The following is a 15700-nucleotide window of genomic DNA, read 5'->3' as shown; positions in this document are numbered from 1 at the left end:
AGAATTTCAGCAGTCTTCGTTTGTTGATTTGGTTCATCAACGTTTCTCGATTCTCGTTTTTAATATGGATTAAACTGTCGGTTTTCCTGTTGTTTAACACTAATCATTTTTAGGCCCCTGATAGCTTAGTGTTTGGTGTGAATCAAGGCTCCGTTTTCAAGGGCGTACCTAGACCCAAAAAGACCCATTTACTATTGCAAATTGTTACTTGGATGGATAATTGTTTTTTTAACAAGTTGCCTTATTTTGACATCCGTTTGGAGATGCGGGATGTACAAGCACATACGCACGTCCTGTCAGAATGGGGACGTTAAATCGAATGCCTCGTGTAGAAAAAGTAAAACGCTATATATATCTACACTTGCAGAATTATCGCAGCAATTCTTTTATGTGATCCACAGGTGTCCTGTTGCAAGGACATATGTCTGTTCCAATCTAATATATACCTTCATTTTACAGTGTTACTTAAATTGTGGCCGAGCTTAAGAACCTGCCTATTGTATTTATTGTCATTTATTTCGTCTTTAACATTTTTCGTCTTTCGTGCATTTAGCAATTAACGGTCAATGAAACGTATTTTAACCTTGTTTTTTGTCCATAATAACAAAAAACAATAGACAAATAATGTTTTCATGGTGTCGCAAATATATCAAACCAGACTCATTCCGACAAATTAATAATAATGTTTCCCTTGTAATAGATACATGTCAAGAAAAAGCTGTACCGGAAAATAAGTTGATAACAATGCTGTCATGATCAGATAAAATTTGTATTATTCATTTTTGTATACAACTAATTTGAACTTTTACTCCTTGAAAACGTAAATTTTAATGTCAAAGGGCTCTCCCTTGTGGCTTTTTTTTGTGAAAATAATATATCGTACTCTGAACCACATGTATACGACAATTTTGAAGCTATGTAACAAGTTATCTTACACGCATATCAACGTTAATGATATACACACAGAAATTCAAAAACATGTAGCTATTTCTTATTCTTAAATTAAGACATACCTACATGTACTTAACCATAAACAGTGTCCACTTATGTGATCCACGTAACACTGTTAAACTAGTTTATACATGACTTAAATACCTATTCTGCACACAAACTCTAACTGGTCATTGCAATATCTTCTGATAACATTTAAAACTATGTTTGTATTATTTCCCATAAACGCTCCTGATAAACAGTAAAGCGGTTGTTTGGTTCCAGCTTCAACTGAAAATCGAATGATTTGTCATCACTATTTCTATTAAGAATAAATTGAGGGGCCAGCTGAAAGACGACTCCGGGTGTGGGAATTACTCGCTACATTATAGACCTGTTGTTGACCTTCTGCTGTTGTCTGTTCTATGGTCGGGTTGTTGTACCTTTGACATATTCCCCATTTCCATTCTCAGAAGTTTATCTCAAAATGTAATATTTCATTGCAAGATACAATCCTGACTTTACAATTTGGGAACCTTTCTTAAAGGTGACTTTTTTTTTATCCAAGATGCTATAAACGAAAGTGTTAGTGAGCAGAGTGTAGTCGAGGAATAGAATATTAATTCCATTTTCGCTAGCTATATTTATTTCTGTCTCATTAACGTTTATCTCCGTATTCTTTTGCTTATCTATTTTACTATTTTACATACATTTGATTATATTGTAATGGTTTCTCGGTAGCTAATTTTTTTTTTGAAAAGTCTTAAAGCATTTACATTGGTGTAATACATATACTTATGCGACATGATTCACTTTTCAGGAAACACATACATAAACGAAAAGATTTAGTAATTACAGTTCCTTTAACAAATTTAATAATGCGTTACTTAAATAACAATTGTGTCTGAATACATATAATGTACAACAATAAACACGTTTTCGGTTTAAAAAAAATCTCACAATTACAAATTCCCAATTTTAAAGTTCAAAATTGCGAGAAACAGATTCAGAAACAATTGTTCGTTTCAGTAGACAAAACATACACATATTATGACAGGATATAGATAAGAAAAATCACATATTAACGCTATGAACGTGACTAAGGACATGATCCCTATGTTTGAAGTGTTTGTTTAACAAACATATGTATTTGCCATGTTTACCACAGATTTATAAACGTATGAATTTTGCTTCTATAACATTCAATATTGAGCGTACATGATACAATATTCAGCCTTCGCTCATGTTTTTCCAATCTGAATCGGTATCATCCTTTCAATTTTCTGAATGTTAAAAATATAGTTTCCATTGAATCAATGCATATTTCCCTTCCAATCAAAAACAAAAACTCAGCACATAAAACGCATATTTCAATACATTTTGTTGTTAAAGAAGAGGGACGAAAGATACCAAAGGGACCGTCAAACTCATAAATCTATTACAAACTGACAACGCCAAGGCTAAAAATGAAAAAGAAAAACAGACAAGCAATAGTACACATGACACAACATAGAAAACTGAAGAAAGAACAACACGAACCCCACCAAAAAGTAGGGGTGATCTCAGGTTAAGTATGATTCAGAAAATCGGAAAAAATGTAGGCGTTTTATTTTAAATACATGAAATGATAATTCTAAAAGAAAATTCTGAGTTATGACTTTTGAAAACTTTGTTTAAATGAATAAAACATGTACCATTTCCATGATGATGCCTCTTAGTTGATATAACAGTTAAAATACAATTCCCTTAATTTATTAATATTTGTACTACTGTGCCCATACAAATGACAACGTGCTAAACTCTTCGTAACCAACGGTCCTCAAACTGTGAGAAGGTTAAGTTATGTAATTTTTATATTTATGTAATAACAACAACAGTACAGTATAACACGACACTACGAATTGTTTTACCTTTTGTTAATTCAACTTCGGTTTCCGCTCGAAAAACGTTTGTCCAAGAACGGATCCCTTCTTCTTCATGAATGTTCATTTGGCAGTAAGTTTCAGGTGAGAGTAACAGCTGGAATCTTTCCAGGCACATCTGTTTGCTTCTTGAATACGGTATACCCCATGAGATTATATGTCCATCATCTTGTAAAAGACGTATGCAAAATGATAAAAAATGTTTAATATTTTGTATGAATGAAAGTACCTCTTAACCAAATAATATGTATGATGAAAGTATCTCTTAACCAAATAATATGTATGATGAAATTTTCTCTTAACCATATAATATGTATGATGAAAGTATCTCTTAACCAGATAATATGTATGTAGCATATTTTTTTACACAGAAAGTACAAAGAAGAATATATAATTAAGTTCTACATTGGATACCACTTTTAATTAGTAATGTTAGTACCTAGAGGTCAAATGAGAGCCAAGGGAAGTATGTCTCTTCTGTTAATCTCATTAAAAGTACAATATACAATATATCTCTAAGTACCTCATGTACCTTCTCAATAATTTCTGGTTGTAACGTTTGTGTTCATGTACAAACTAAAATAAAACAGTTTCTATTTCTGGAATTTTAAAATTCATTGACCAAGGAGTCTCTCATAGAAGATTAAGATATCCATGTTAGCCTTTGTTAATTCAAACACAATACATGTAGTAATAGAAAGTTGCAAAAACAATTTAAAACCTCACACTTACTGTTTATAAATCTCATATATTCAATTAAAGACAAGCGCATTTCAATGACAGAATATGTCGTTTAGGTCAGGGTTTTTCTCATAAATTGTAGAAGTCATTTAGAACATATCGCAATTTCTAGCGCAAATTCAAAATCGATTGTAAGTAAAATCTAATTAAAGAATAGTTACTGCATCTACTGATTCTTGAACTGTCTGCTGTGTCATCACAATCAGCTGACGTCAATCCATTGCTACCTGTCGTACATAATAAAGTCGTACATTTCCCATCGCCATTGTGAGAAACATGCCCTGTGAATACTGAATACAGAAAAATATAAAAATGAAACCCAAACAATAACGTATCCTGGAGCATTATTATAACGGAAACAAGACATCTAATAAGAAAATAAATGCAAAATGTATGTTACACATGAGATAGGAAGAGCGTGTACTAAAGTTGAGCAGTTCAACAGATAAAGTAAGATTTAGGACTTCTTTTTATTTCTTTAAACTGCAATAGTGATTATCAATTTCAAACTGCGTAATAAGTAAAATTGAATATACAAAGTGAAAAACAAGTAATATTAAATAACTTATTTTCTATAAACACCAACAAAGATGTGTGATCTTTTATTCCATTTATTATTCACACGCATTATGATTACAGTATTGTCTAGAAATAGGTGTATGAGATCATATCAACATTTCCTTTAAACAATCAATTTTACCTACCTTTATATAGGAATACATATTTCGAATCATTATTGTTTATGCATGCACTTATATAAAAGGAACTACTTTTACTGTGTTTACACAAACAGGTTTCTGTTAATTCCTGTAAGTATATATTGTATTGTCCGAAAAATTAAAATATTCAGAAAAATAATATACAAGTTATAAAAAAAAGCTATTTGAAATAGAAGTTCGACATTAAAGAAAGAAAAGATAAAACTGACAACAAATGTCTAATTTAACAAAATACATTAAAAAATCGTAACGAAATGAACAGTCAATGAGCAGTTAATCCTGTCATGTTAGAAAAGTCTATCAATGGAACTTAAAATAAAAGAAAAAGCTTTATATTGTCGTGTTGAATATATTCATTTCATTCATTATGGTTTTCATTACGTGCCTTTAAAGTTTTAAAGATTGATACAATTCTAGAATGACCGATCAACCGTTTAAAACAAAACTATTAAATAGAGATAAACTGGAGTTTCACCTAATTTATTATACAAATAAGGAGATTTGGTATTAGACAACTACTATTATTCAAGAGAGTTCAAATTAATTGGATGTTAGTAAATAAAATAATAAAAGAAAATATAGTACAGGTAGATATTTCTATAATTAACTCTTATATTGATGGCCGAGCGTCATAACAGAGATATAACGGAAAAGTCTAGAACATTACAACGAAACAATGTCATAAAATAACTGCTTAAAATTTGAAGAAAAATAGATAAACACTTTAATGTTCACTTCCCAAACGTACCTGCGCATCATGTTTAAATCATCATTGATATTGGCATACATTAGAGAGTCAATTTAACATCAAAATCGAGGAAACACAATTATAAATAAACAGAAACAAAAAAAAAGTCATTCCAAACACCACAAATAATGGTATGAATACATCACAAAGGATACATGTACTTATATGAAATTAAAAAAAAATATACCTGCTTATTTTGCTTTGTTTTTCATTTTTTTTATAATTTAATATTGTGACATGCGTTATATTTCATTTGTTTGTTTTGGTTCATCTTTTTATGGTTTTCTTACAATGGTTTTGAATTAAATATTTAACAAAAAGAATAAGCGTTTTAAGAAATTTGTTACTTACACTGTAACCAAAAAATTGATAGGATACACATTGCTTTTGGCATAATACAATTGAAGAGCTTTTTGTTACTTTTTGAACCTCTGGCACTGCATAGCAACCTGTTTAAAACACTTTCGATTGATTACCTCGTCAAAATTGAATTTAAAAATGCATGAAAAATGCATGTATGTACATGTAGCTGCACGATACAATTCAATTATACAATAGTTAGTAGAAATAGGGAGATGTGGTGTGAGTGCCAATGAGACAACTCTCCATCGAATTAATAATTTATAAAAGTAGACTATTATAGGTCAGTGTACGGCCTTTAACACGGAGCCTTGGCTCACACCAAACATCAAGCCATATAGGGCCCCACAATAACTAGTGTAAAACCATTCAAACGGGAAAACTAACGGTCTAATCTATATAAAAAAAACGAGAAACGAGAAACGAGAAACACGTATAAATTACATTAACAAACGGCAACTACTGTACATCCGATTCCTGACTTAGGACAGGTGCAAACAACACGATGAAATATAAATGGCAGGCTTAACTCAATAGAAAATTAACACACTATGAACGAATAAGTTTGATCTGCGATGTCTGAATGCAAATGAACAGTTTTACAAAATATCAAGGACAAACATGCAAAGCAAAAAGCAAACAAACGAGTCCAAACAAAGCCATGGCAAGACACCACTGGGAAATATTTAACCCTTCAAAAATAATCCCTTATGATAAAAACGGTTTAAATGATATATACAGGTAAAGATAACGTTGTCGTTTAGGTATAAAGTTCTTACAATAATATATTTTCATTGAAATTCTTTACACTGCGTGGTGCAAGGAAACGTTTTTTGACTAGAAGATGTAATCCATATACATGTTTATACATTACTTTGTGGATAAGTAGCTCTATAGAGACTATCATTATATCACGGTAATTGACTTATCCGCGTAACTGCATATCCGAATAATTCTTGAGGGAAGTGACTCGAGAGGGAAAATAAGTTATATCCAAAATGTCAAATACCACGGCATAGAGGGAAATTTGAGGCAAATTCACAGGCACTGTTGAAAAACTAGTAAATTTGTCTGAAATGGAAAAAAATGTTAGAAAAGGCAAAATATACACTGGCTACCAACCATTCTAAATATAGTATTCTGATTAACTATAAAATATTTTTCTATGTTTGAAATTTTGCATTACGGTAAACAATTCTCTTTTTGCTATTTCGAACATTTTTTAATTATGCTGCAATCAAATTTACTGTATCACGTACCCAAAACTTCAATCCATGGAGTAGCTACACGGAAAATGGACATGCCAAACCAAAACTCTTTATCATAAAGCATGGCAATACGTGTTAAAACCGTGTCGTCAAACTCTAATCCATCTCCACCACATTCATCAGAAGCAGCTTTCCAGGTTTTCTTCTCCGTGTGACATGCTTGATCATATGAAAAACTATTTGCTTGAATGAGAAAAGAATGTCCTTAAATGCCAATATCACTGTGTATTACAGTTTAATATTCCTTTTATATGATATTTTTTTAATAGAAATACTTCCTGAAAAATTGTTCTCTATTTTCAATAGATATATTAAAAAGATGTTGTATGAGTGTCAATGCGACTAATCTCCACCTAAGTGAAAATTTATAAAAGTAAATCATTAAAAGTCAAAATACAGTCTTCAACATGGAGCCTTGGTTCAAACTGAACAACAAGCTGTAAAGGGCTTCAAAATTGAATAGTGTGAAACTATTCAAATGAGAATAAACTAATAGTATATTAATTTACGTATTTTGATACAGGTTAAGCCTGCCAATTGATATTTTACCGTGTGTTTTTCTATGTTGTGAAGTTATGCTATTGTTTCAGAAAAAGGGAGAAGGTTAAGATCCATTAAAACGTTTAATCCCGCTGCAAATGTTTGCACCTGTCCTAAGTCAGGACTCTGATGTACAGTTGTTGTCGTTTGTTTATGTAATTCATACGTGTTTCTCGTTTCTCGTTTTTTTTTATATAGATTAGACCGTTGGTTTTCCCGTTTGAATTGTTTTACATTATTAATTGTAGGTCCCTATAAAGCTTGTTGTTCGGTGTGAGCCAAGGTGTCATGTGGGGAGTTAATAACCGTTTATCGAATTATAATTTAGAAAAAAATGAATTATAAGATTTTTTCATCAATCAAATACTACCACTGAAAGATTTTTTAATGGAGAAATACGAATCATCAAATTGAATACACAAAGTCGGAAAGTAATTATAACTTACACCTTAAAATATGCCTCTTAATAATATAATCAAATTAAATTTTATTAGTCTGAGATTAATGGAACATTGTCTTCTTTTATTTGGTTTTGATGTAAAAGATAACGTATTGTATTTAAAATGTTTTAATAACAAATCTACATCTAATCTATAGACCTGTTGATCTCACACAATTCTTTAAACGTACAACTAGATATATGAGGATACGTATAAGGGTACTTACAGTGAAACCTGACTAATTTATTCGTTCATTCTAAGTGTATTAATTTACGTTTTTTGATTGAGTTAAGCCTGCCAATTGATATTTTATCGTGTTGTTTTCTATATTGTAATGTTAATCTATTATTTCAGAAAAGGGGAGAAGATTTTGATCCTTTAAAACGTTTAATCCCGCTGCAAGTTTTTGCACCTGTCCTAAGTCAGCAATCTGATGTACAGTAGTTGTCGTTTGTTTATGTTATTTATACGTGTTTCTGTGTTTTTTTTCCATATAGATTAGACCGTTGTTTTCCCCGTTTGAATGGTTTTACATTAGTAATTTTGGAGCCCTTAATAGCTTGTTGTTCGGTGTGAGCCAAGACTCCGTGTTGAAGGCCGTACATTGACCTATAATGGTTTACTTTTTTAAAATTGTTATTTGGATGGAGAGTTGTCTCATTGGCAATCACACCACATCTTCCTATATCTATTTTATAGGAATTTTTGTTCCTCAATGCTCTTCAACCTCGTACTTTATTTGACCTTTTAAATATTTTTTTTATTCGAGCGCCACTGATGAGTCTTTTGTAGAAGAAACGCGCGTCTGGTGTCAATATAAAATTGTAATTCTTGTATCTATGATGCGTTTACATACACAAGAAATGAGAACCACATCAACAAGAGACAACTACTGAACTTGAGATTACTACAAATATTTACATTTAAACCAGTTAGCAAAGGTACCACATCATTTGATACGTCAAACGTCTTATATAGTTTAAAAGCAGAAAAGTATAAAGGTGAAGAGCAATGAGGTCCCAGGTCCCAAAATTCTAAGAAGTTGTGCCAAATACGGCTGAGGTTATTTAAATAAATTGATCGGGAGGTACCAATAACTTGTTGAAAAGTATTCTGTATCAACTTCAAATATAATACACGATGGTCTTGAAGTATAGATTTTGCGTACTGGCATTGCTTATTATTGTAATAACGTGTTATAGTATTCTTTTATTTGTTTCTATTAATCTAAGTTTTACTGTTAAGTCAGTTTTTTTAGATATTCATTTGACGTGACTCTGGGTTTATGAATACCATCATACAATTATTTTATTTAGTATTATTACTTTTATTGTTAAGTCTATTTTTTGTTATATCTACTTTACGTGACTCTGTATTTATGTATATCGGCATACTTTAAACGACTTAATTATGTTCTGTATCTGTATTTCCCACTGATGAAATTAGGATGGGTACGTCACAGATTCCTTTCGGCTATTATGTGACGGGTTGGTCTGCGCACAATTAGTCGCGCTTGCTGAGGAGTGCTGATTTAAACTCCTCGGTAGTAGTGGCGCACACTACTGAGTATTCCAGATGGGTCCAGTTTATTGCAGTGTGCACAAAAAATAGAGTTCTTGAATTGTTCTGTCTTACTGGTTGGAACTATGACCACACGTTTGTTGTTACGGACTTGGTGGTTTATAATGTTTTTTGTTACAAAGTTATTATAATTTGTTGCTTTGATTTGTCTCTTTGGTCTGTGAAATTTGATTAAATCGTCGGGAGGAAGCGCTGGTATCTTCCCCTCAACCACTTTGAAAAAGAAGATCAGTCGTTGTTGTTGGCGTCTTGATTGTAATGACGGGAGCTGAAGTTCTTTTAGCATTTTTTCTCATACATCCTTCCTCTCTTGATTTGTTGTCTTTGGTAATGAATCTAGCACCTCTCTTTTGTATGGATTCTAGTTTGTCAATGTCTTTTTGGGTATATGGGTCCCAAATTATTGATTCATACTCCATATTTGATCGTATGAGAGCTATACATGCTGTTTTACGGCATGTCATATGACAGTGTTGTAGGTTCCTTCTAAGGAAGCCTAGGGTAGAAGTGGCTTTGTTACATGTATTTGTTATTTGTTCCTTCCATTTAAGATCTTCTTGTATTTGGAGTCCTAGGTATGGGTTGGATGACACTTGTTCAAGCGTGTGGTAGTTAAGGTTGTAAAATCGCTGACTTTTACTTTTCAGGCTAAGCATATAGCACTTTTTGGCGTTGAAGCGCATACCCCAGTCGTCGGCCCATTTTTCTAGTGATTTCAGATCCTCTTGTAGTTTGTTATGGTCATTTTGGTTTTTGATTTCCCGGTACAGCAGACAGTCGCCTGCAAATAGTCGGACTGATGAGTTTACTGCCTCTGGGAGATAATTTATGTGACACAGGAAGAGGATGGGTCCAAGTACCGTTCATTGGGGAACCCCGGAATCAACTGAAGCATTTCTTGAATTTTCTCCATATAGTTGGACTCTCATTTTTCTTTCGGTTAGGAAGAAGTTAGCCATTTGTGGATATTTCCTCTAATTCCATATTGGATTATTTTGTGCAAGAGTCTGTCATGAGGTACTGTGTCAAACGCTTTTAAAAAATCCAGAATCGCAATATCTACTTGGTTTCCTTTATCGTAGGATTGTAGCATATCATGGATTGTAAGTTGGGTCTCACAGGAGTATCCAGATCTAAAGCCGTGGTTTAGTGATGTTAATACATTATGCTTTTTCAGATGTTTAAGTATATGACGGCATATGATGTGCTCAAGTAGTTTACATGGTACTGATGTCAATGAGACTGGCCTGTAGTTTTCGGCCGCATGTCGGTCTCCTTTCTTGAATATGCTACAGATGTTTGCATTTCTCCAATCCTCTGGTAGTGTACCACTGTCTAGTGAGAGCTGGAATATGAGTGTTATTATCGGTGCCAGATGTTCGGCGCATTGTTTTAGTACTCTGTTTGGTATGTTGTCAGGACCTGATGCTTTGGATGGGTTGACTTTCTGTAACAGCTTTTTTACTCCTTCTGATCCGATGGTAATTTGATGTATGGAGTCTTTTACCCTGATGTTTGTTTTGGGTAGTGTTTGAGTTGTTCCTTTTGTGAAGACGAACGCAAATTGCTCCAGTAGAATTTGCGCCTTCTCCTTACTGTCGTTTATGAGCTGTCCATGTTTCTTTAGTGGTGCAACCCCTATGTTGTCCTGTTTCCTTGACTTAACACACTTCCAGAAGGGTTTTGTGTTGTTCTTATTCATTCCTTTAATTATAGCGTCGTTAATATAATTGTTTTCTGCTTTCCTAATTTCCTTTTTGCATGTTTTTTTAGAAATGGCGGTAGTTTGTCCTGGTTATACATGTTTTGTTTTTTCTTCAGCATCTTTTTGATCTTTTGTGTTATCCATGGTAGTCGGATGTCCATGTTGTTGTACTTGACTATTTATGATGGTATTTTTTTATAAAGGCTGGCAAATAGGTGTTTCTTGAACATCAGCCATGCTTCGTTGACATTTTGGTTGTTTTGGATGCTGTTACTTATCTGTGATAATAGTGAATCTAGATCTTTATGCACTTCATCCCAGTTGGCTCTTGCCCAGGTGTAGACTTTCCGAGGATTAGATTTGTAGTAGAAAGGTTTAATGTCTGTATCAGTTATGATGATGGCATGGTCATAAATACCTAGTATGTTTGTTGATGTTTTTATATGTGACGAGTTTGTTGTGAATACAAGGTCCAGTAGGTTGTTTTCCCTTGTTGGTTCTTCGTGGAATTGTGTGAGGCCAAATTGAGTTGTGATGTTTACGAGCTGTTTTTGAACTTCTGGATCTTGAGCATCTTTCCCAAAGGTGAGGTTGTCCCACATTATGTCTAGGCAGTTGAAATCGCCTGCAAGTATGATGTTACTGCTTTTGTTTTCTTCTGTGATTTTTTCCAGGGATTTTTCTAGTTCTTCTAGTTGGGCTTTGTTTCTATGTGGCATGTAGAATGAGCCGATGATTAGGTCTTGGGCTGTTTTTAGTTTGAGCTTTACCCATTCAATTTCACATTTTGTTATGTATTGTGGTTGTTCAGTACTAATCATGCTGTTGTGGACTAAGATTAATACTCCTCCTCCTAAGGAACCCCTGTCATTCCTGAATGATGTGTAATTATCAGGGACTACTTCAGCTGATTTTATAGCATCTTTAGTTAGATTCTCTCCGGGTTTTACCCCTTTTAGCCAAGATTCTGTGCAAATAATGATATCTGGCTTTGTGTATTGTATTGTTGTTTTGAATTCCGAGGTTTCATTTTTGATGTTCTGCAGTTTACCGTCATGATTCTGAGGTTTCTTTTATTGATGATGTTAAAGGGTGGTGGTGTTGTGTCCTTTACGCTGTTTCTTGTACTGTTTACAGCTGACCGATTTTTGGTTATTGATTTGTCTTTTGGGCTGTTTGTTACAAGTGGACTAAATGATGAAGAAAAGAAGTCCATAAAGCTGATGTCTGTTGTTAGAGGTTCGTAATAGCTTATGTTTTCAATCTCGTATGCATGATAAGTGAATGAGGATACATTTAGGCTGTCACATTTGCAGCACGTCCATTGCACGTTGACCTTTGTAGAAGTTCGTAATCTGTCGTGCACAGCTCGATGCATGAGCGGTGGTGTCATATGCTGCAACAATCGCAACATACTCCCTCTGCTTATTATGTAACGGGTCTTTCACATAGACCACATTGGAAGACGTTTGCTGTTTTTGGACCTGGATTTGTTTCAATGTCACCTGATAGTAGTATGATAAGAAGTGCTGTTGTTAAATTTTGCCTTGCATGTATTGGTAGTGATATTTAGTCCAGTCATTCTAGCCAAAATATGACCAAACCTCAAACTAATTGCAACACAATGTTCTTCTAGTTTTTCTAGCTGATTTAGGTCTACTGTTGAACATAAAAAAAATCGAAAATGGTTGGATGAAGGGAAATTGTTAATTTTGGGTGAAAACCTTGATTTTGGTGAAAAATCGCTCAAAACTGGTAATTTGCCGTGACTCAAAAACAAAAATAGCAACTTGCATAATTTTTAATCAAGTCGATAGATCTTATAACAGTAATGATTTTTAAAAACTATGATGAACTTCAAAGTACAGGAAATTGCAATTTTGGGTGAAAACCTTGGATTTTGATGAAAAATCGCCGAAAACTGGAGATTTGCCGTGACTAAAAAATTAAAACAACAATGTACACAATTTTTAAGCAAGTCAATAGATCTTATAACAGTAATGATTTTTTTAAACTTTGATGAACTGCAAAGTTCTGGAAATCGAAAATTTTGGGTGAAAACCTTGGATTTTTATGAAAAAAATTGCTGAAAACTGGAAATTTGTTGTGATTAAAAAACGAAAATAGCAACATACATAATTTTTGATCAAGTCAATAGATCTTATAACAGTAATGATTTTTTTAAACTATAATAAATTTTAAAGTTTAGGAAGTAAAAATTTTGGGTGAAAATGTTAGTATTTTAGCGAAAAATCATGAAAAACTGGGAATTTATGTTTTCTTAATAAATATGAAATTACTAGTATATCATGGGTCTTCAAATTAATTTTATATATGTTTTAAGTGTTTAGATGGATCAAATAATGATCAATTCGTTATTTAAATAGATCTTATAACAATAATAAAAACCGATTGACAGATATGATGCTTTTTTTTTTAAACCAAAATATTTACTCTATAGGATAACAAAAAAAATGCAATAGTTTGACTAAAACCCCTTAATTGTGCATCATACGTTTTTTGATTGAGTTAAGTCTGCTAATTGATATTTTATCGTATTTTTTCATATGTTGTGATGATATGCTATTGTTTCAGAAAAAGGGAGAAGGTTTGGGCCCATTAAAACGTTTAATCCCGCTGCAAATGTTTGCACCTGTCCTAAGTCAGGAATCTGATGTACAGTAGTTGTCGTTTGTTTATGTAATATATACGTGTTTCTCGTTTCTCGTTTTGTTTATATAGATTAGACCGTTGGTTTTCCCGTTTGAATGGTTTTACACTAGTAATTTTGGGGCCCTTTATAGCTTGTTGTTCGGTGTGAGCCAAGGCTCCGTGTTGAAGGCCGTTCTTTAACCTATAATGGTTTAATTTTAAAATTGTTATTTGGATGGAGAGTTGTCTCATTGGCACTCACACCACATCTTCCTATATCTATTATAATGTTTTTTGCGTATTCTACATAAATCTTTTGAAGTTGATTATCACTTAATCGTCCATGTCAACTGTTTTGCTCGAATTTGTACAACCAGTGCCTTTATATTCGCCACAAGCTACTGAACATTCAAGTTCGTTTTTCCTACAAGTACATCATTTAGATTTGAAAAGAGTTCTATCTGTGAATGAAACTTTTGTGCCTATGATTCCTTTGGTGCGCCGCTGGTGAGTGGCATCTTTATTGTCTGGACCCGAAGTATATCCATCAAATACAACTATTGTATTACTGTATTTCCGTTCAACGCTGTCAACGTACCTTTGACAAATTTCACCGAAAGAAAGTCCGCTTTGCCAGTGTATACGATGGAGAAGAGAGCCGCCATCAATAACATACCGAGTTTCGTCGTTTTCGTTCATTTCAAATGCGCATAAATCGCCCTTTCCCCAAATAGCATCTGCAAGACTAGACTTTTGTGCTGTTCGCATGAGAACATTTGGATCAAACATTGAGCCGGGATGACTACAGAGTTCAAAGGTGAATATTTCGGACTGCTCTTCATATATACCTTCCGCTATGATGTAATTTCAGGTTTAGTAAGTTGACTAGATTTTGTTTTGTTGACCCTGTATGTGCATTTATGATATGCAGAACTAATGAGCTGTTATTATGCTATGTCTACCTGTGCGAATTTCAAACGCGCTATTTTACACCAGTACTTCAACCTGCCATCCTTTTTTGTTGGATTTTACATAGATAAATAAAATCGTATAATATAAGCAAAATGAGGATGTCATATTTGATATATGCCTGTTTGTGCTTCTTCGTTACATTTGATGTTTTTAAAGTGATTAAGATGAAAACACCCTGTTTACTGCTGTGCCCCTTTTTTACATTTTTACCTATTTGTTTTGTTCACGCATCGTTGGAAATGTAATGTAATTTGATACGAGTGGCATACAAGTGAGAGGTTTAACTAGCTATAAAACCTGGTTCAATCCACCATTTTCAACATCATAAAATGCCTGTACCAAGTCAGGAATATGACAGTTGTTACCCATTCGTTTACTGTGTTTGATTTTTTGATTTTGCATTTGATCTGGGACTTTCCTTTTTGAATTTTTCTCGGAGTTCAGTATTGTTGTGTTTTTACTTTTTTCTATGCATGGGGGGATACGGAAAAATTTCGAATAATTAAAATTTCGGTATACAGTAAATGTATAAAAATTACCATATAATGGATAGTCAAGTCAATATCAAAGTGCTGACGTCTGAGCTGGAAATTATCACCAGATGTGGCATCGATCAAGTGATATATATATGTAGTTATAAAGGCAATATACTAATAATTTTATACACCAGACGCGCGTTCCTTCTACGTACATCAACATAGTTAATTAGCAACCGAACAAGTATAAAGTTAAGAGCATTGCAGTTCTTAATTACAAATAGTTCAGCCAATAACGGCATACTTTTTGTTAACAGTAAATTTGTGAAAAGGACCACATAACAGATTTGTGTCGTGATTTTTCAAAGTATCAATGTATTGCCTTGAGAACGGTTTTATAAATCTGGGATGAAATTGGATTTTTTTGGTATGATTTATATTAGGCGGACAAGACCTGGATATGGAGATTTTCAGAAATGAAATATCTCTTGCATATGCAAATTGCATAGTAATGAGATTTTTTTCTTTTGCAAAAAACAAAATTAAAAAATTGAAAAATAATGTCAAAGATCTTAAAAACCATTTTCTCTCTCTTTTTTTTCGCTTTGTTAAATTAAAAAGAAAACAAGTAATGAATGTCTGAGAG

This window comes from Mytilus trossulus, chromosome 11 (genome assembly GCF_036588685.1).
Source record: "Mytilus trossulus isolate FHL-02 chromosome 11, PNRI_Mtr1.1.1.hap1, whole genome shotgun sequence".
NCBI lineage: Eukaryota > Metazoa > Mollusca > Bivalvia > Mytilida > Mytilidae > Mytilus > Mytilus trossulus.
This window is presented reverse-complemented; position numbering follows the sequence as displayed.